Source organism: Narcine bancroftii, chromosome 1 (assembly GCF_036971445.1).
Source record: "Narcine bancroftii isolate sNarBan1 chromosome 1, sNarBan1.hap1, whole genome shotgun sequence".
Taxonomy (NCBI): domain Eukaryota; kingdom Metazoa; phylum Chordata; class Chondrichthyes; order Torpediniformes; family Narcinidae; genus Narcine; species Narcine bancroftii.
Genome location: NC_091469.1, coordinates 486,994,543 through 487,016,799, shown reverse-complemented (window position 1 = coordinate 487,016,799; position 22,257 = coordinate 486,994,543). Strand labels below are relative to the sequence as shown.

At 41.0% G+C, this 22,257-nt stretch overlaps 1 protein-coding gene across 4 annotated transcripts in view; it reads left to right on the top strand.

The window, feature by feature from the left end:
- Positions 1 to 22,257, top strand: part of arhgap39 (Rho GTPase activating protein 39) — a 579,720-nt gene that overhangs the window by 94,721 nt on the left and 462,742 nt on the right. The gene's annotated exons all lie outside the window — the stretch shown is intronic.

Genomic DNA, 22,257 nt, shown 5'->3' with positions numbered 1-22,257 from the left:
ACCATCCAGCTGATTGTGCCCAGATGGAAAATTGGGTGTTTACCTCCAATTTATGGTGGTCTTCGTGGGATGATACATGAGGCCATGGATAGACATATGAGTATGGGAGTGGGATGCAGAACTGAAATGATTAGCCTGTCACTGGTGTGGACAGAGAGAAGGTGCTCAGCGAAGTGATCTCCCAGTCTGTGCCCAGTCTCTCTGGCATGGAGAAGGCCACAAAGGGGACGCCAGGTGCAGTAAATCAATCCTGTGTACCCAAGTGAAGTGTTGCTTCCCTTGAAAGGCCTGTTTGGGGCACCAGGCTATGGTGAGGGAGCAGGTGTGGTACCTCCTGTGGCCACAGGGGAAAGTAGTGTGGGGCAATTGGTGGGAGGGATGAGTGCACGAGGGAGCAGTCCCTATGGAAGGCAGGGAGGGGAGGAGAGGGAAAGATGTGTCTAGTAGTGCCAGAAATTCCAGAGGTTAACATGCTGGATGTTGAGGTTGGTGGAATCTAGGTGAGGACAAGGGGAATCCTGTGTTTGTTGCATCTAGGGGCAGAGGGGCTAGGGCAGATGAATGGGAAATGGAGGAGATGCTGGTGAGGGTTGAGTTGATGGTAGTGGAGGGGAAGCCACGTGTGTAAAAAAAAAAAGGAAGAAACTCCAGATGATCTGGACTGGGAGACCTCATCTTGGGTACAGATGTGCTGGGGACAGAGAAATAGAGAGAAGGGAATAGAATCTTTGCAGGGGACAGGGTGTGAAGAAGTGTAGTCGAGGTAGTTGTGGGAGTTGGTAGGTTTGTAATATATGTCGGAAAGCTTTGTCTTCTGAGATGGAGACAGAGATCCAGAAAGGGGAAAGCGTTGTTTGAGATTGACGAGGTGAGTTTGAGATCAGGGTGGAAGTTAGGCAGCGAAGTGAATGAAGTTGACAAGCTCATCACAGATGCGTGAGGCCTGATATAATTGTCAATATAACCTCAACTCATCTCACTGTCTTCAAATCAAAGGAGTAGCTATGGGTACCAGCAAGGGGCCCAGCTATTCCTGCTTGTTTGAGGTCTTTGTGCATCAATCCATACTGCTGCCAATACAGGAAAGGTCCCTTAACTCTTTGTCCGTTATATTGATAACTACTGTTACAAGCCCAGAGGACTCCAGAAACCAGCAGCAATAGAAATTCACCAAGACAAATAATTACTTAAATAAAAGTTGCTTTTAATTTTCTTTAAACATAAGAACAAGATCAAACTTTAACTTAGAATTAGAAGGGGATTAAGTTAATAGTACTAAGTGCATGTGTATGTAATGTGTATATGTTCAGGAAAGTTCTTTGCTTTAATACTCCAATCATTCATTTCTCAATTCTCCAAGTTCACCAGTATCAGGCGATTCTTATACTGTGCACAGCATTTGACATTTATGAAGTTCCCCAGGCTTTTGTGCTTGAAAGGTAAATGGTTACCATTCAGGAAGGTTCTTGTTGGTTTTCAGAGAGATTGTTGTTCGCTGGACACCCACAACTGATTTCTTTTAATCAGCCACTTCAGTGTTATGCTGAAGAAACTTGCCCCATCAGGGTTTTCCTGATGATAACCTCTTTCTTTCAGGCCACCACAGGGTTCCTTTTTGTTTACCTTATTTCAAGTGAAACATTAGGCAGCCAATGCTCTCCTCCAAGGGCTTTGACCAGGCTGAACTAAGCACTCACAACCAGTTTTTAAAATGGGGGGGGGGGGGGTTTCCACAAGCTTGCCAGCTTGTCCTATTCCAGTCCCACCTGTTGCTGCTGACTGTAAAACTGCAGAACTGATCAACCCCCCGCCTCTCTCTGAGAAAATCCTGTTTGACTCCCTCACTGTTTGCAAAAGAAACCACATTACCCTCTTAGAACAGCAAGCAGCTCTCCCACACTTGTGGCTCCGAACCTACTCCTCCGAGTTCTTTCATTTGCGGCTCTTCAAAACAATAATCCATTAGTGAAGTTGCTTTGGCATTCTCCAAAGCTTTTGCAAAGGCACTCTGAGCCAGCCTGTCTAACTTGAGCAGAGCTCCATTATTTTAAATGAGATCTGTTTTGAAGTGTTTCTAAGTGACCTACACTAAAAAACCTGCCCCAATTTATCTCCCCAAATCACATCTATAATCTGTCACATTGGCCACTGGGAGATCCCTGTCACTTGGAGGGTCAGGCAACATCTATGGAAAGTTAACATTTCAGGTCTGAGATCCGTCCAGGATTTTCTGTTTTTATTTCTGAAAGCATATAACAATACACATTGTATATTTCCTGGTAACATTGAAAGAGGCCTTTTGGCTTATTGAGTATATGCTGGCTATCATTCTTATTTCCCTGCAGTTATTCTCTTGCACACCCATCAACTTGCTGATATTCCTACCACTCACTCAAATTATAGTTAATTTTTCAATGGCCAACTAACCAATTATCTTGAGCATCTTTGGGATGTGGGCGACACAGCAGGATGACTTGTCCGCTTTGTAACAGTCTCTTGCAGATGTAGACAGAAAAAAAACATTGAGAATAGTAAAATAAAAGGTTACTGTTCCTACCATCATGTAAAGGTTTATAGAATTTTGCCTTTTTAAATGAGCTTTCATTCCTTGAGTACAACCAGACTTGAACTTGTTTGAGAACCTGGTGGCCAGACATGTCTTTTGGTTGTGGGCCACCTTCCAAATATGTAAGTGTTAACAGTCTATCGGTAGGATGAATAGAGTTTGCTTTGTGGTGGCTGAGCTTTATCCCTCAGAAGAAGCTCTGTTGTGTGTTTGAGACAGATGGTCTTTTTAATGTACATATGGCTTAGTGTTATGTGCAGATCTTCTTTCTTTATAAACTGAATTTAGCTTTTTCAGAAAGAAAGAATTTGAATTCCTTGTACCTTTTTATAACCTTTTGAATGTCTTTGGAGTTCTTGTGAAATAATTTACTATTGAATTTTTAACCTGTAAGCCACACACCATCGAGAACATCTATGAGGAAAGCTGCTGTTGGAGAGCAGCAGCAATCAAGGATCCACATCACTCAGCACACACTCTTTTCTTGCAACTATCAGGAAAAAGAGGTTTAGGGGCCACAAGCCTCGCACCACCAGGTTCAGGAACAGCTGCTACCCCTCCACCATCAAACTCCTCAGCAACCAATCTCAATCAGGGACTTACTAAACGAGTCATGTTCCATTTTATTGATTTTTCCCCCTTCTCTGTATTGCACAGTCTTTGTTTACATTTCTTTATTGGTTCAATGACCAGTTTTTTTTTGCATTGCCAATAAGTGATAATTCTGCCTGGCCCACAGGAAAAAGAATCTCAGGGCTGCTTGTGATGTCATGTATGTACTCTGACAAGAAATCTGAAGCCCTCAGAGCAATAAGATGATAACTTTGATGATCTGTATTTTTTAAGTGGTTTGGGAGGGATAAATGTGGGTGAACTCTGTTACTAATTTTCAATGCAGTGCATTGGGAATTTTTTTTAATTTTGTGAGATGATAGACCGTGTGCATGCCCTCCAAAGATCAGCACGAGTTGACATTAAAATAATTTTAAAACTGCCTTTAAGAGGAAGTAAAATAAGATGGTTCTTTCCCTGTGCCTTGTATGAATAGGAGACGATTTGTCCAAAAACAAACTGCTGAAGGAATTCAGCAAGATGAGTAGCATCAGTGAAAGAAAATAAATCATTTAAGTTTTGGGTTTGAACCCTTCATCATGATTGAGAATCCTTTCTTTTTTTTAATCTTTTTATTAATTTTCCACAATAAAATAAAATAATATACAGAAAAAGTGAAAAATTAATTTGCATTGTCTTTAATATCACAATCTAGTACTTTCAAATAAGTTCATCATTTCCATATATTGACAGTTACATTGAGTAAGGAAACAAAAAGTTAATGTATAAAACAAAAAAATCATCTAACTCTGATGAGGGGAAAAAAGAAAAAAAAAACCCCAAAAAACAAAAACAACTGGTCAATCCATTCTGAGAGTAATTTCAAAGGAGAAGAGAGATTCTTCCTGAGTAAACACCACGCACTTGGTGAAAAAACAAACAAACTGGAAGTAGTTCAGTTAGTTTATTAGTTTGAGTCATTCGAAAATATTGAAGAAATGGTCGCCAAGTTTTTTGAAGTTAAAGGTCTGACTTCTATTTTTTATAATGGAGGAAAGCTGGTGAAGTCAAGGAGGCGGATTGCAATTTTTCCATTTGGGTAATAGAGTGATTGAGAATCCAAAGGGGAAATCTCCACTCTATAATGAGGATAGTGGTTAGACAGGGGCTATTTGGTGATTAGTGAGCCAGGAAGGGCTAAAGGATGACTGACAGATGGGGAGGATGAGAGGTGGAGATAGGAAATTGATTGGAGGTGCCAGATTAAGGGAGAGGGGGGACAGGAGAAAGTGGGGTGAGGTGGAGGAAGATCAGTCATACAAGGTGAAGCTGCAGCCATCTTACGTAGGATGATTTGAAAAAAGGCTATCAGGACTGCAATCCAATAAAGATAGGTGCCTCCAGAAGATTTAGCTTATGCTATTGGGAAAATCCATGCTTTAACTAGCTCATTGAGAACATTTGACCAGCATGAATGAGTTAAATCAAAGGGCCTCTTTGTGTGACACATGTGACACATGATGATTGTATAAATACTACACTTGAACCAAGGTAGCGGACATCAGTTATCTCTTCTCAAAATAGGAAGTGATCAATAACTCAATGTTCCTATCACTGATCATTTGTGTGCATGTTCTAGAAGTAGACAATCAGATCAGAATCAGAATTTATTGTCATAAACAAGTAATGAAATTCGGTGTTTAGTGGCATCACCGTGCAAACGTTCATATTATAACCACCTTACGGCATTCTACGATACAAAAGAAAAAATAATGGTGTATAAAAAGTCAGGAAGTGTCAATTCATTGATCATTCAGAAATCTGATGGCAGCGGGGAAGTTAGAGCATATATTCTAAACAGGCACTGTACAGCCACACCTGGGGTCCAAAGCACATTTAAAGGAGGTCCAAGTTTACAGATGATACTAAATTGAGTGGGAAAAGCAAGGTACAGAGGTTGTGGAGAGGCTGCAGAAGCATAGGTGAATGGGCAAAGGTCTGGCAGATGGAGTACAAAGCTAGTAAATGCGAGGTTATCCACTTTGGTAGGAAACATAGAAGAGCAGATTATTATTTAAATGGTGAAAAACTACACCATGCTGTTGTTCAGAAGGACTTGGGAATGCTTATGCATGAATCGCAAAAAGTTGGGTTGCAGGTACAATAGGTTATTAAGAAGGCAAATGGAATGTTGGCCTTCATCGCAAGAGGAATTGAGTTCAAGAACAGGGAGGTCATGCTGCAACTATACAAGGTACTGGTGAGGCCGCACCTGGAGTACTGTATGCAGTTCTGGTCTTCATACTTAAGGAAGAATATATTGACCTTGGAGGCAGTCCAGAGGAGATGTATCGGGTCGATCCTGGAGATGAGGGGGTTGATCCCTGAAGAGATCGCCTGGGATTATACTCACTCCAATTCAGAAGAATGAGAGGAGATCTTATAGAAACAGAAAATTATGAAAGGGATAGATAAGGTAGAGGCAGGAACATTGCTTTCACTGGTGGGTGAGACCAGAACTAGGGGACACAGCCTCAAGATTCAGGGGAGTAGATTTAAGATGGAGATGAGGAAAAACTTTTTCCCAGAGAGTCGTGAATCTGTCGAATTCTCTGCCCAGAGAAGCAGTTGAGGCTACTTCATTAAACATTTTTAAGGTTCAGTTGTATAGGTTTTTACATAAAAAAAGGAATGAAGGAATATGGGGAAAAGTCAAGTAGGTGGAGTTGAGGCAATGATTAGGTCAGCCATGGACACTGAATGGCGGAGCAGGCTCGATGGGCGGATGGCCGACTCCTGCTCCTATTTCTTATGTTCTCATGAGGGCCACAGGGTGAAATCATAAAATTTTTTTTTTTGTTTTTCACGTAATTGGTGGCTCCTCCCTCCTTGCCTCCTCCCTTTCCTATTTATTCGGATGCCTGCCGACATTTTCCATTACTTAATGAAGGGCTCAAGCCTGAAATGTCGGTTATGTATTTTTAACTTTGTTACATAATGGACAGTGTTTGATCTGCAAACAAAAAGCCTTACCTTTTTATTTGGACAGTTGCTAACATTTTTCCATACCTTGATGAAGGGTCCGAAATGAGGGCTGAGTTTCTCCAGCATTGTGTTTTTACAAATGATGTGGTTTTGCATTACGGAAAATTGAGATATGGGCTTTTGTCTAGAAATGCAACAATCCTGTAATGCAGGACTCATCTGTAATGTACAAAGAAAAGTACTGGATGTCTAACAAAAGATTATTCATCAGAAAAAAGAACTTTTTTCTTTCTTCATTGATTCTGACTGAGCTATTCAGGATTTCCAGCATTTTCGGTTTATAGTCAGGTGATTAAAGGACTGAGGAAATGTGACAAGATGTGAAGATGCTTGTATTTTGCTATGAGGGCAATAAACTTTGCTTTGTCAGATCCCTTAATACTAATGGAAAACCAAAAATAGAAAGTACTGCATCAGTAATTCTCCCTATACTCTATTCATAAAGAACAGTGGAAATTGGAAGGCACAAAGACTTCAGTCCAGAGGGTAACAGTAATGTGCTTTGGGCTTCTACAATTTTTCCATTTCCTTTATTTTTACCTTATGTCCAACTGGACCAGTCATTTTCAATAATTGGTCTTGAGGCAAATGCAAAGTGTATTTTGTGTTCTCCTTTGTTATATGCACAGTTTTTTCATTTGGAACATATGGCCTTGTTAGATCTGGGGTCCGTGCTGCGCAATTACTCAGCCAAAGGAGGTGAAAGGTGCTCCTTCTGTCCGATAGCCTACAGGTCACCTTGGACAAGGTGTAGTACCTGTTTAGCCTTCCAATCACGTGAAGCCATGGATTGCATATGGTGGATGGTTTTACAAGCAGATTTTACAAATTGGAATTTATGGTTGTAAAACTAAAAATGCTGGGCAGATGAATCTGCTGATCAATGGCCAGGGTTACCTATCCAATATGGACACTGCAACTGAAGAAGGCAACAGGAAACCACTTCTGTATTTTTTTTCCCTTGTCTAATCACAAACTCAACATTGACTACAGTTTCAGCTCAAAGATAGACCCTTCACTGAAGGAGAACAGGGGAGGCTACAACTATAATTCGGAGGGTCAGAGATTGTGATGGTTGGAGAGACATGATTACCCATGCCGAACAGCAAGGCACCTGAATAAATGAATGCCTTGTTAGAATTAATGGGCAATCTGGTATCCTGTAATTCAGCAAGAGAAAAGACTTGGGATGTGGAAGGCACCTTGACAATTTTACTTGAATAATGCATCAAACTCAATGTCAGCCTCAGTTCTTGTGCATATAGCCTGGATTTGCTGTGTTCAGCAACTGATGTGAGGTGAATCATTTATTAAAATAAACCACATACTTTTTTTGATTTTTTAAAATCATATATGAGGGCATTCTGCCTTTTTTTTTTAACTTCTCTGACAGTTTCATTAAAATTAGTGTGAAGAATGGGAGGTGAACAGTTAATGGGTGTTTAATTATATTCTAGAGAAATCAAATTGGATATAAATGGCTGGGTTTTTTTTGCAGTATTAATTGCCATCTCTTTGTTCCTCTCTCATTACAAGCTGTGCTCTCCTTTCCTCATGTTCTGTTTTGTTGAACGCTGGTGAAATATGGATTTAGAACTTGATCTACGGCTGTTTCCCTCAACACCTAATGAATTCAATTTCTCAATTGATTAATCAAAATGTGAATTTTTCTTGTAAGAATAGGAAACTATAAACCATGGCAAAGATGCAACATTTATTTTGGTAAACAAGAGAGATTGGAAAACTGGAGCAAAACACAAATTGACAGAGGAACTCAGTAAGTTAGGCAGCTTCCATGGAAGACTACAGATATGATACTCTCTTGGGCTATAACTTGGCTCAAAATATCAACATATGCATTGTTTTCCCCGAATGATGCCTGACCAACTGAATTCCTCCAGTATTTTGTGTGTTTCTCCAAAACCTATTTTATGCTTTCTAACAAAATGTGTGGAATTGGTTTCCTGGTACAGATCACAAGAATCGTGATTACATATAACATATGATGTCATGTATGTTCTCTGACGATAAATTTGAATTTTGAACTTAATTATGGAAATTATTGCACTTTTAGTACATATTTTTATGCCATTTGAATAAAGAACTATTTGCTTTGGACCTTCATAGCTGCTTGCCCAGGCGCATTCCCTCTGTCACCATCTCAGGCAGTGAGTTCCAGACTCCCCAACATGGGTCTTTGGATAAAAACATTTTTCATTACTTTCTTTTATCAATTGGCTAATATGTTCAGTTCAACACATATTCATCTTTCAAGATGTAAATTCGGACAATGTTTCTTGTTCATTTGCACTTTCATTTATTATAGCCCCCCTCCATCTCCCAGCACGAAGTCTGATGCTTACCGGTATCTCCCATTTCCTCCTCTCCCACCACATTTTCTTCTTTGACCTCTGCTACACCTCAACCCATCTCATCTGCGTCTTTATTCCTCTATATTCCCCATCCTCTTCCCTCTTAGATTGGCAACTGGTGATTGAATCAAAATAAAGTATGAAACATATCTATCTTTACCTATCTACATGTTGAAGATGAATATGGCTATGGTGGGAGAGGGCAGATCCCTGTCATTGCTCTGAGGACACCTTCTATTGCGATACGTGGCACTACCATTGTATATATAGCACTACCATCATGGTAAATTGGATAGATTCAGCACATCTAAAATCATGAATTTAGAAGAATGAGAGGGGATTTTATAGAAACATATAAAATTATGAAATCTATAAGATTGAGGTAGGTAAGTTGTTTACATTGGTAAGGGAGATCAGAACTATGGGACATAGCTTCAGATTCAGGGTAGTAAATTTAGGACAAGGGTGAGGAGGAGCTGCTTTTCCCAGAGGGTGGTGAATTTGTGGAATTTACTGCCCATTGAAGCAGTGGAGGTGACCTCGGTAAATATATTTAAGATAAGGTTGGATAGATTTCTACCCAGTAAGGGAATTCAGGGACATAGGGAAAAGGCAGGTAGGTGGAGATGAACCTGATCATCGAATCAGCCATTATCACATTGATTGGCGGAGCAGGCTGGTTGGGCGACTCCTGCTCCTATTATCTTATATTCTTCAGTAGATTCTGTGAGAAGGACATGTCAGGAGAATCTTCGGGTATCAGGTTTGGCCATAAAATTAAGAAGAGAAGAATTTTGGAATGGTGAATCTCTGAAATTCCCCACCTCTGATGTGGTGGAGGCCAGATCACTGGAGGTATTTGAGGATGTAAACAGTGTAAATTGTTGAAATATTTATGAATTGAGGGCGATGCGAAACTGGCACAGAAGAGAGGAGGAGGTCTTGGGGCAGATTAGCTGACCATTTTACATGGCTAGGCAGAAATGATAATGATCTATGAGATGTGGTTGTGTCCCAAATCTGACTGCATGGTGTGAAAAAGACGCGTATATTCATAAAATACACGGGAAAGCTAATATAATGTTGTTTATTAATTGATTACAAAAGCGAGATTATGCTTCGATTATATACACAATTAGTGTGGCCACATTTGGAAAACTGTACAGTATTATTTTAATAGTAGATGCAGTAGTAAGTAGTGCAGTATTAAGGATATTATTGCCTTGGAAGTGATTTAGACACCTTGAATAGACCGGTTGTCAGATAAATGAAAGGTTGGACAGGCATGCTTTGTATCCATTGGAGCTTAGAGTGAAAGGGAACATAATTGAAATGTGACATTTTAAGGGCCTAAATAGGAGAGATATGAATGTTTCTTGTGGAAGGATCTCCAACGAGGAGTCGACTGTTTTAAAAGGGGTCCTCATTTAATACAAAGAAAATGTGCTATTTGTTTCTGAGGGCCGTAAGTCTGTAATTTTCTTTCTCGTAGTGAAGGCAGAATCTTTGAATATACTTAGGTTAGAGCTAGGAAGACAAAAGAGGTTCCCAGAAGGAGGTGGGAATGTGCAGTTGAGGTTCTGCTGCAACTGTACAAGGTGATGCCACACCCGGAGTACTGCATGCAGTTCTGGTCTGCTTCCTTGAGAGGGAATATACTGGTTGTGGAGGCGGAACAGAGGAGGTTCACCAAATTGATTCCAGAGATGGGTGGGAGGGGGACTGGTGGTGGAGAGTTGCTTGAGACAATACTCATTGGAATTCTGAAGAATAAGGGGGAATCTCTTTTATGTGGAATCGTTAGGGTGGCACAGTTGCCATAGCAGTTAGTTCAACGCTGTTACAGTGCTGGCGATCGGGACTGGGATTCGAATCCCACGCTGTCTGTAAGGAGTTTGTACGTTCTCCATGTCTGTGGGTTTTCTCCAGGTGCTCCGGTTTCCTCCCACTGTTCCAAAACTTACAGGGGATGTAGGTCCATTGGGTGGAACTGGCTCGTGGGCTGAAAGGGCCTGTTACTGTGCTATATGTATCCAGCTGCGCTGGATGGGTCACATCTCCAGAATGGAGGACCATCGCCTTCCCAAGATCGTATTATATGGCGAGCTCTCCACTGGCCACCGTGACAGAGGTGCACCAAAGAAAAGGTACAAGGACTGCCTAAAGAAATCTCTTGGTGCCTGCCACATTGACCACCGCCAGTGGGCTGATAACGCCTCAAACCGTGCATCTTGGCGCCTCACAGTTTGGCGGGCAGCAACCTCCTTTGAAGAAGACCGCAGAGCCCACCTCACTGACAAAAGGCAAAGGAGGAAAAACCCAACACCCAACCCCAACCAACCAATTTTCCCTTGCAACCGCTGCAATCGTGTCTGCCTGTCCCGCATCGGACTTGTCAGCCACAAACGAGCCTGCAGCTGACGTGGACTTTTTACCCCCTCCATAAATCTTCGTCCGCGAAGCCAAGCCAAAGAAGAAATGTATAAATTAAAAAAATTTAAGATCGAGGCAGGAAAGTTATCTCCACTAGGAGGTGAGCCTCAAGATTTGGGGGAGTAGATTTAGAACGGAGATGAGGAGGAAATGCTTTTCCTAGAGCGAAATCTGTGGTATTCTCTGCCTAGTGAAGTAGTAGAGGCTGCCTTATTTAATATATTGAAGACACAGATTTTTGCCAAGTAAGAGAATTAAGGGTAAGGGGTAAAGGCTCAATGTGGCAAATGGCCTCCTCATGCTCCTATATCTGTATTCATCATGAATTTTTGATAAAATTTCATCACAAAGATGTTAGATTACACAATTCTCACAAAGATGTTAGATTACACAATTCATTTGTGACTCTTTTTGTACTTTGCCGTCCACCACCAAACTAACTGTTATTTTTGCTCTCAACAATTGTTCTCCTCTCCCAAGTTCTCCAGTGGAATTCAATGAAGGTGTGAATACTTTGAAGTTATTTAATAATATCCTTGTGTCGCATTGGATAAGCATTCAATGTGTGCCACCAGCTAGGCTTTAGTTCTGTATTGGTTCGGTGCGGACTAGAAGGGCCTAATGGCCTGTTTCCGTGCTGTAATTGTTATGTTATATTATCTGTAGCTTCGCCCTATTTCATTGAGGTTCAAAATGTGCACAATGATTTGTTTCCAGAGCAGGAAGCAATTCTGTTCTTAGTGCCTGGCAACCATTGGAAGGTGACAAATTTGAATTGCCTCGTTTATTCTCATCTGTACAGAGATGCAGTGAAAATCTTTGTTTTGCATGCTATCCAGGCATGTCGTCTGCCTCTACATGGCACAGCAGGTAGTGCAGGAACAAAAACACACTAGTTGTGTGATCTAATTCTTTCCATGTCACAATTAATTTAAATACTCAGCCTTGCTGACCCCCTAATCTGGCTGCTGCATCCATCTGTTTAAGATGTACCCAGCTGCTGTTCCATTACATCTATTCTACCCAGATAGAAATTGCAAGAGGGAGTAAATGAGAAAAGAGAAATGTAGCTGTTTAAATTGTCTATATCTATAATCTCCCCAGATTTGGGTCTACTACTATCTAAAGTCTTTAATCTTTCATTAAATGTCATGGTTTTGGCTAAGATCTAACTACTTGAACAATCCTCAAGGTTCAGTTAACTGCGTGCCCAAGCATTGAACCCCCCTCACACATTGCTTCAGGATTTGGGTAGAGCTGCTGTGATATGCAAACTGCCAGCAGTGTAGCACTACTTGTGTCCTGCAGCTTCTGTTCAGGAAGCTGGAGTAAAATCAAACCTTTGTTGAATGATAGAGGAAGAAATTGGCAAGAAGCCAAGACTGCATTCTACCAAAGAGCTCTGGAGACGTGTGCCAATTTTGCTTGAATGGTGAGAAAGAAAAGCAGAATTTTGAATTGGTCCTTTTTTAAAAAAAAGAGTTGCATTGATTGTAGAGGATGGTGGTGATAAACTGATTTGCTGATGGTCGTTCTGCAGCTGTGAGAAAGCTGTTTGAAATAATGAATTGTGTATTGCACAACACATTGCTGAGTATTGCTGAGTATTGCTGTGGAATAGCATAAGTGCAATTTCTTCCAGAGGATATTGACTACAAAGTAAATGGCACAATGACAACACAAGAAGATTCTAAAAATGAGAAGAGAAGCGAGAAAAGAGAGGTTTGGATAAGTTATTAGTCTTTACTTTGTGTAACAGCATCGCTCTCTCTTGCTTTCTCTCTTTTGCTTTCTTGTTCTCTTTCATTTTCACTTTCTCCTCTGCTTTGTCTTTTCCCTCCCTGTTTTTCTCTTTCTCTCTCTTTCATGCTTTCTCTCTCTTCTCATTCTTGTTTTCTCTCTCCCTCCCTCCCTTCTCTCCCCCTCTGGCCCTCGATGCTGTGCTGACTTATATTCCTTCCTTTTAAAAAAAGGACTAAACCCTCCCTACTCTATAACCCTCTCTTTTCTTTTCTGTCTGTCTAAGAGTCTCCTAAATTCCTCCAATATTTTAGCCTCCACCACCATCACCGGCAAGGCATTCCAGACACCCACAACTCCGCGTTTTAAAAAAAAAACTTACCCCATATGTCTCCCCTAAACTTCCCTCTCTTCAGTTTGTACTCCTGTCCTTTTGTGTTGGTTGATCCTTCCCTTGGTAACAGCTTTTGGATGTCCACCCTATCTATGCCTCTCATAATCTTATATGCCTCTATCAAGTCTCCTCTCATCCTTCTATGCTCCAAAGAGAAAAGTCAGAGCTCTGTTAACCTTGCCTCAGAAGACTTGTTTCCCAATCCAGGCAACATCCTGGTAAATTTCCTCTGCATTTTCTCCATTGTTCCACATCCTTCCTATAATGAAGTGACCAGAACTGAACACCGTACTCTTAAGTGTGGTCTTACCAGAGATCTGTAGAGTTGCTATATGGCCTCTCTACTCCTGAATTCAGTCCCCTTATTAATGAATCCCAGCATCCCATAGGCCTTCTTAACTATCCTATCAACCTGTGTGGTGACCTTGAGGGATATATGGATTTGGACCCCATGGTCCCTCTGTTCATCCACACTCTTTAAGTAACTGACCATTGCCTTGTACTCATCCTTCTGGTTTGTTTATCCAAATTGCATCACCTCACACTTATCTGGATTGAAATCCATCTGCCACTTTTCTGCCCATCTCTACATCCTATCTGTAACTTTCGATAACCTTCAGCTCCATCCACATCTCCTCCAACCTTTGTCTCATCCACAAACTTACTGACCCATCTTTCTGCCTCTTCATCTAGGTCATTTATAAAAATCACAAAGAGTAGGGTCCCAGGACAGATCCTTGCATCACTCTACTAGTCACCGGCCTCCAGGCAGAATCCTTTCCTTCCACTATTACTTTCTGCAAGCCAATTTTTTATCCACACAGCCAAGGTTCCACTGATCCCATGCCTAATGTCTTACTGGATGAGTCTCTGTGGACAACTTTGTCAAATGTCTTGCTAAAATCTGCCCTAACCTCATCAATTTCTTTTGTTACCTCTTTTTAAAAAAAAACTCAGATTGTGAGGCTCGACCTTCCCTTCAAAAAGCCATGCTGACTATCTTTTATTTTTTATAAAATGTATTTATAAATTTAGAACCACACAAATAAAGCACATTATGGAAAATAATTCAAATCAATACAAATACATGGGGTGTATATACCACCCTCTCTATCCCCTTACAAAGAAAAGAGAAAAAAGAAAGTAAGAAGGGGACAAGAGACCCTCATCAGGGGTGCCAATTACTTAAAATTTCTAATAATGTACTGAGACTTTTAAGGAGGAAGGGAATGTCAGAGCTTCATTTAAATTTTAATGCCCATATTTTATAAATAAGGGTTCCATAGCTTCCAAAATATATAATATTTGTCTCTTAAATTATGTAATTTTCTCAAATGGTATACACTCCGAACTTCAGCAGGTTATCTTTCTATACCCAGATCCATGTCAGACCTTCCAAGTTTTTGGCAGTGCATTTTCTTGCTATTGCCAAAGCAATTTGAACGTATATTTTGATACATTATTCAATTTTAACAGGTTCAGTATTCTTAATATCACTCAATAAAAATAATATTGGATCCTGTGGGAATTTAATCCCCTTTATTCGTTCGAATAATTTACCCATTTCTAACCGAAAAGCTTTAAATTTAGGATGTAATTCTACTTTACAGTAGAATCCAAAAATGTGCCACTTTCCTGTCCCCGTCTAAAACATTAATCCGAAAGAATCTGATTCAATGTCTAAAATTTATATGGTGTAACGTATTACTGATGAATAAAATTATATTTAAATCTCACATTTATTGTACTTTTCATATTTTCTCTACATATCCCAATCCAATTTCGTTTATCTATTGACTTATTCAAATCTACTTCCCATCTTTGTACAGAATTATGAAGCCCTATTTTTGGGCTTTCTTCTGTATTAACCTATGCATCATTGAGATAAATTTCTTTATATTTCCATTAAGTAACAGTAATTCTAATTCTGTCTCTACTGGTAATAATGGTTCTTGACCATAATTTTCACGTAAAAATTTCATGTTGCTGACTCTCCTTGAGTAGATTCTACATCTCCAAATGCTCTTAGATCCTATCCTGAAGAATCCTCTCCGTAAGTTTGCACCCCACTGACTTAAGACTAACCGGTCTATAATTGTATTACCTTATTTAAACAAGGGGGCTACATTTGCCATTTTCCAATCCTCCAGCATCTCCCCTGTGGCCAAAGAAGACACACAGATCATAGCTACTGTCCCAGCTATCTCTTCTCTCACTTTGCACAACAGCCAGGGGTATCTTGCATCTATCTTGATGTTTTTAAGACAATCCAACACTTCCACTTCCTTAACCTTCACATAGTCCAACACTCGGGCCTGTTTAATTTTGACCTCACCGTGATCAAGATTCTTTGCTCTTGTGCATACTGATGCAAAGTATTCATTTAGAACCTCGCCAACCTCCTCTGCATCCAGGCACATGTTGCCTCCTTTATTCTTTAGCGGCCTCACCTTCATTCTCGTCATCCTTCTGTTCTTCACATACTCATGGAATGACTTGGGGTTCTCCTTAATCCTACATGCCAAGGCCTTCTCATGCCCCCTTCAACCTCTCTTATGTTCTTTCTTAAGCTCCTTCCTGGCTACAATATACTTCTATTTCTTACTTTTATGTTTCCTTCTTCCTCTTGACTAATTGCCTCAGCTCCTTCGTAAGCCATAGTTCACTTTTCCTACCTTTTCCTTGTCCCAGTGGAACAAACTTATCTTGAACCCTGCACAAGTGGTCCCTAAACATCTCCCACATTACCTCTGTGCTTTCACCCTTAAACATCCTCATCCCTTCATAATTAGCCCTTCCCCAGTCAAGCACTTTCCCAGTTTGACTGTTTTTATCCTTTTCCATAGTTTTGTAGAAGCTAAGGGAGTTGTGGTCACTCTCACCAAAATGCTTTCCCACTGAGAGGTCCACCACCTGACCAGGTGCATTCTCCAGAACCAGATCCAGTACGAGTTGTCCAGATCTTCAGCGCAAACTCCGGGAGATCCAAAATGAGTGGTGGACTAGCCTCGCCAAACGAACCCAGCTCAGCGCGGACATTGGCGACTTCAGGGGTTTCTACGAGGCTCTAAAGGCTGTGTATGGCCCCTCACCCCAAGTCCAAAGCCCGCTGCGCAGCTCAGACGGCAAAGTCCTCCTCAGCGACAAGATCTCCATCCTCAACCGATGGTCAGAACACTTCCAATCTCTTTTCAGTGCCAACCGCTCAGTCCAAGATTCCGCCCTGCTCCAGTCCACATACTGTGTCAGGAATCCTTCTTGTACACACCTGACAAATTCAACCCTTATATCCCTCTTGCAATCAGTGTTAGAGAAGTTGAAATTTCCTGCACCATTCCAAAATCTGCCTGCTTATCTGCTGCTCATTGTCCTGAGTGTACAGCACAGTACAGGCCCTTCAGCCCTCGATGTTGTGCCAACCTATATATTCCTTAAAGAAAATACTAAACCCACCCCAAACCATTACCCTCTATTTTTCTTCCATCCATGTGCCTGTCTAAGAGTCTCTTAAATGTCCCTAATGTTCCAGCCTCCACCACCATCCCTGGCAAGGCATTCCAGGCACCAACTCTCTGTGTGTATATAAAAAAAAGTTACCCCTGATGTCTCCCCTAAACTTCCTTCATTTTGAACTCATGCCCACTAATGTTTGCTATTCCTGCCTTGGGAAACAGGCACTGACTGTCCACCCTACTTATGCCTCTCATCTTGTGGACCTTTATCAAGTCTCCTCTCATCCTTCTACACTCGAAAGAGAAAAGTCCCAGCTCTGCTAACCTTACCTCATAAGATTTGCTTTCCAATCCAGGTAACATTCTGCTAAATCTCCTCTGCACCCTCTCCATAGCTTCCACATCCTTCCTTTAATGAGGTGAGCAGAACTGAACACAATACTCTTAAGTGTTGACTCACCAGAGATTTGTAAAATTGCAACATGACTTCTCTTGAACTCACTCCCTCATTTAATTTCATACTCTTTCTTTCTCTCTCTCACTTTGTCTCTCTTTGTTCCTTTTTTTTTCTCTTTCTATATCTTCCCCTCATTTTCTCTTCTGGTTGAAAATGCTTATTTAAGAAAATTCTTGGGTAAGGCCAGTCATTTAGTTGAATTTATAATGAGATTTGAAGATATATGAGGCATTTTTTCTCAGAAGAATGTACAGAAGTCTACAAATGGAAGTGGATACAGCCTAGGACGTCACAGGCAAAACTCTCTCCACCATCAAGAACATTTATTGTAACATTGCCGTTGGAGAGCAGCAGCGATCAGCAAGGATCTACACCACCCAGCACACGCTCTGTTCTCGGTGCTGCTTTCGTGATGAAAGAGGTGCAGGTGCCACAAGACTCACCCCACCAGGTCCAAGAACAGCTGCTCCCCCTCCACCATCAAACTCCTCAACAGCAAACTCAATCAGGGACTCATTTACGAATTCTTACTGTTGCACGTTATTTTTTTTCTCTCTGTCTTTTTGTTTATATTTCAAAATTTTGTTTTCATGTGTACGTTGTGTACAGTTTTTTGCACTACCAATATTGGTAATACTGCTACACCCATAGGGAAAAGGAATCACAGGGTTGTTTGTGATATCAGGTTTGTAGTCTGATAATAAATCTGAAATCAGAAGAATGTGACAAGATCTTGATGGAACATATAAAATTATGAAAAGATAGAGGGAATTAAGGGGCAGAGGTTTAGAGGTAACATGAGGGGGAACTTCTTTACTCAGAGAGTGGTAGATGTGTGGAATGAGCTTCCGGGAGAAATAGTGGCGGCGGAGTCAATTGTATTATTTAAGAAAAGGTTGGACAGGTATATGGATGAGAAGAAGATGGAGGGTTATGGGCATTGTGCAGGAAGGTGGGACTAGAAAGGGGTGTTTGGTTCGGTGCGGACTAGAAGGGCCTAATGCCCTGTTTCCGTGCTGTAATTGTTATGTTATGTTATGTTAATTGGTAGGTGAGACAAGAACAAGGAGACATGGGATTTGTGATTGAAATGAGGAGGAATTCATTTCCCCAGGGAGTACTGAATCTGTGGAATTCTCTGTCCAAGCAAGCTGCAGAGGCTTCCTCATTAAATATATTCAAGACACAGATTTTTTTGAATGGTGGGAGAATTAATGGTTACAGGGAAAAGGCGGGTAAGGGCTCAAGACCGAAACGTCGGTCATATATCTTAACCTCCCATGGATGTTGAGAGACCGGCTGACTTCATCCAGCATTTCTGTGCTTCTTTTTATTTTAATGAATCTGAGTCCATGTTCAGATCATCTGTGATCTGTATAAAAAAAAATCTTTGGAACCATGCCAATTTTCCTTCAGCTTCTGAGAGAGTCTGAGATTGATTGGCAGGTGAGAGCATAATGCAGGAAGACCATGAAACTAGCCAGCCCTGATCTGACTAAATGGCGTCTTGAGCCCCTGAGTATCCTGATCCAATGCCAAATGCAGATAATTTGTTTTTTTTCCATGTGGAATTGGATGATTTTCAGAAGATAATTATGCAAAACAAAACATTTCTAATAATTTCTTAGCACTTGGTGCTCAAAACCAATATAATCTGAATACATCTTGATAAAAGCAAACTGCAGATATGATCTCAGACAACTTATCTGGTAGTTAAATGATAGGATTTAGTAATGAGCTGGATTATTGAATAGATTCAACATAAAACGTAGGAAAAAGCTATCTTAATTATTTACAACAATAATCTTATTGTGGACTTTAGGGAGGGGAGGCTGAATGACTATGCATTATTGGAATAGTGGTGGAGAGGGTTAGTACTGTACCTTGTTCCTGAGAGTCCACATATTGGAGGCCCCTCCTGCACCCTGCACATCAAAGCAACCAATGTCTCTACTTTATAAGAAGTCTGAGGAGATCAAATACTCTGTCAAAATTCTCAGGAGACTGTGGTTTTATCACAGCCTGATTTGATTATTTAAGTGCCCAGCAGTGCAAAGACTTTAGAAAGTAGCAAACATTGCTATGTTCATCATGGGCTCCAACCTATTATTCATTGAAGACAATGATGGTGTCTCAAGAAGGCAGCTAATATCACAAAGGATCCCAATCACCCTACCTATATTCTCTTCTCACTGCTAACTTCGAGAAGAATGTCCAGAAACTTTAAGTCCAGCACCTTGAGGTTCAAGAACATTTTTTATTCAACGGCTGTCAGATGTTGAACCTTCCCTTGTTATCTTAACCATAAACTACATTGGGACCACCAAAAAGACCTGTCTACTCTTCTGAAGCACCAATTTTTTTCTTCTTGCACTAATTGCAACTGTGAATATATATTTATCTCTTTCTGTACTGTGGTAATCTAATATATACCATTGTAGTTGGTGTATCTTGCATACCTGTTTGGCTTCAGCAACTAAGAAATTGGGGGCGTGTGTGTGTTGGACTTCTGTCCATAACAATATACTCAAGATCAAAAACTTAATTTTATTTTTCTAGAAATGTTGCCCATTAATATTTGCATAAATTTATCCCATTTGATGGAATGTGTATCTTTTTTTGAAAATTTTAACTTTGAGACCCTGTCGGCACCATCTCCTCCCCCCCCCCCATCTTTTTTCTCTTTTTTGCTTTGTTGTCTTAATGTATTTGTATTGTTATTTTCAGTAATTCATGTATGTTTGATTTTGCTAATTTGGGTGGGAGGAAGGATGGGGTGGGGGAGGGAAGAGGGGGTAAAAAAAAAAGACTCAATACAAAGTGCTCTGTAAAAGGGGAAGATTGATTGATCTATATTGTTCATAAAGCATGTAAAATCAAAAATATTTCCTCAATTTTGGAATCCTGGGACTAGTGTGAGCATACTATCCACTGTTCCTTTTAAAGAAAGGCATTGGGAAGGTTAATCACATCCGTGTTCCATTGTACCGAGGTATGGTTGCCACACCTCAATGAACGTGTCGTACTTCCTCCTCCTCAGATTATAGGTGATTTTCTCCATGGGAATGCAGCTCTGCATTTCCATGTTCCATTGTGCAGTGCTCAGCTAGGAGTCAGATTTCCAGATAGCTGCTATACATTTCTTTGGCCACCTTCAAGGCAACTTTTACAAATTGAATTTGGAATTTGGACAGTCTCAGACTCATGACCATAATATCTCTCAACAGGAACAATCCTGGGTCCTGTGGATATTCCACCCCTGTAATTTTCTTCAGAATGTCCCCTTGTTCTACCCAAAAGGGTCTCACCTTGGTGCATAGTCATTTTGAATGTACAAAGGTTCCTGTCTGCACGCCTAAAGCACAATTCTGAAATCTCTGACTTTACCTTATATATTTTTTTGTGGTGTGGTATATAGCTGGTGCAGAACATTAAATTGCATCAGCCTATATCTGGTATTAATAACTGCTATCATATTGTCCTGTCACAAGTCGGACCAGCACTGCTGCTGGATTATTGTTCCTAAATCTGACTCCCATCTTTGCCTTGGTTTATGGAGGCCTGGTTTCTGGCCTTCATTTTGGAACAATAGCAGAAATGAACCTACGTGTGATTCCCCTTTTGAATTAGAGCCTACACATCAGCAGGCCCATAGAAGGGCCTCACTTGCATCTCAAAAAAGATCTTAATTGAAGATAGCAAAAAAAGGACCTATTTGACAGATCAAATTTAATTTTTAATTGCTTGAATGACATGAACTGCCCCCTCTCATAACAGTTGATATGCCTGATCCCTTTCTGGCACCAGGTATCTAGGATCTTGTTACCCATGGTCATAGGTATCAATTTATTCTAGATTCGTGGTATTTTGGGGGACAACCCCACTTTTAACCCAATAATCTGGTTTATCCATATATATAGATATATATATATATCTATATATATATATATCTATATATATATAGATAAATATAAAATCTCATCTGCTATCTTCTCCCCTACCATATATGGACCAATTTGTGCCTAAGAGGGTATACTGCCCTCCTCAAAGAGCGAGACAATAAATCTCTATTGGGCTGCCCAATAATATTTTTTGAAGTCTGGGAGTCTCATTCTTTCCAGACTAAAATCCCAAGTCAATTTCTCCATGGAGACTCGAGCCACCTTACCCCTCCAAAGAAACTAACAATCTGTTGAGTGTCTTAAACTCTGAGGCAATGGCATGGGCAAAGATTGAAAGCCTTGGCATCACGTGCATTTTAATGCCATTAACTCTGCCCATCAATGTTGTGGGCAGATTTATCCATCGAATTAGGTCCTCCTCAATCTTTCCAAGTAGGGGGAGATAATTCCATTTATATAAATTTTGTAGATTATTGTCCACCCTTATCCCCAGATGAGAGTGATGCGTCGCTTGTTTTGAAGGGGGAGTCACATGGACATCCCCCTTCAAAACAAGCGTCGCATCACTCTCATCAGTGTCTATGCTCCAAGCCTTAAGGCGGAACCCACAGAAAAGGACAAGTTCTACACTGATCTGCGCAACCTCATCCAACGCACACCTACAGCCGACAAGGTTGTCATCCTTGGCGACTTCAACGCTCGTGTCGGCAAAGACTCAGAAACCTGGCCAGGAATCCTGGGCAAGCATGGTGTCGGCAAGTGCAACGACAATGGGCGCCTCCTGTTGGAACTCTGCGCAGAACAGCGGCTTGTCATTACAAACACCCTTTTTCAGCAAAGGGACAGCCTGAAGACCACCTGGATGCATCCTCGATCCAAACACTGGCACCTCCTGGACTACGTTCTGGTGCGAGGAAGAGACAAACGAGATGTGCTCCACACCAGGGTCATGCCCAGCGCAGAATGCCATACTGACCACTGGCTTATTCGCTGCAAGCTCAACCTTCACTTCAAGCCAAAGTTCAAGAACAGTGGAGCCCCCAGAAAGAGGTTCAATGTTGGAAACTTGCAGTCAGACGTAGTGAGAGGAAACTTCCAGGCAAACCTCCAAGCAAAGCTCGAGGATGCAAACTGCCTCACGGTCACGTCTCCTGAAACCCTCTGGGATCAGCTGGAAACAACCTTACTGCAATTTCTGGGCTTCTCCTCCAGGAAAAACAAGGACTGGTTTGACGAAAACAACCAGGAAATCCAAGAGCTGCTGGCAAAGAAGCGAGCTGCCCACCAGGCTCACCTTGCAAAGCCTTCCTGGCCAGAGAAAAAAATGAGCCTTCCGTCTCGCAT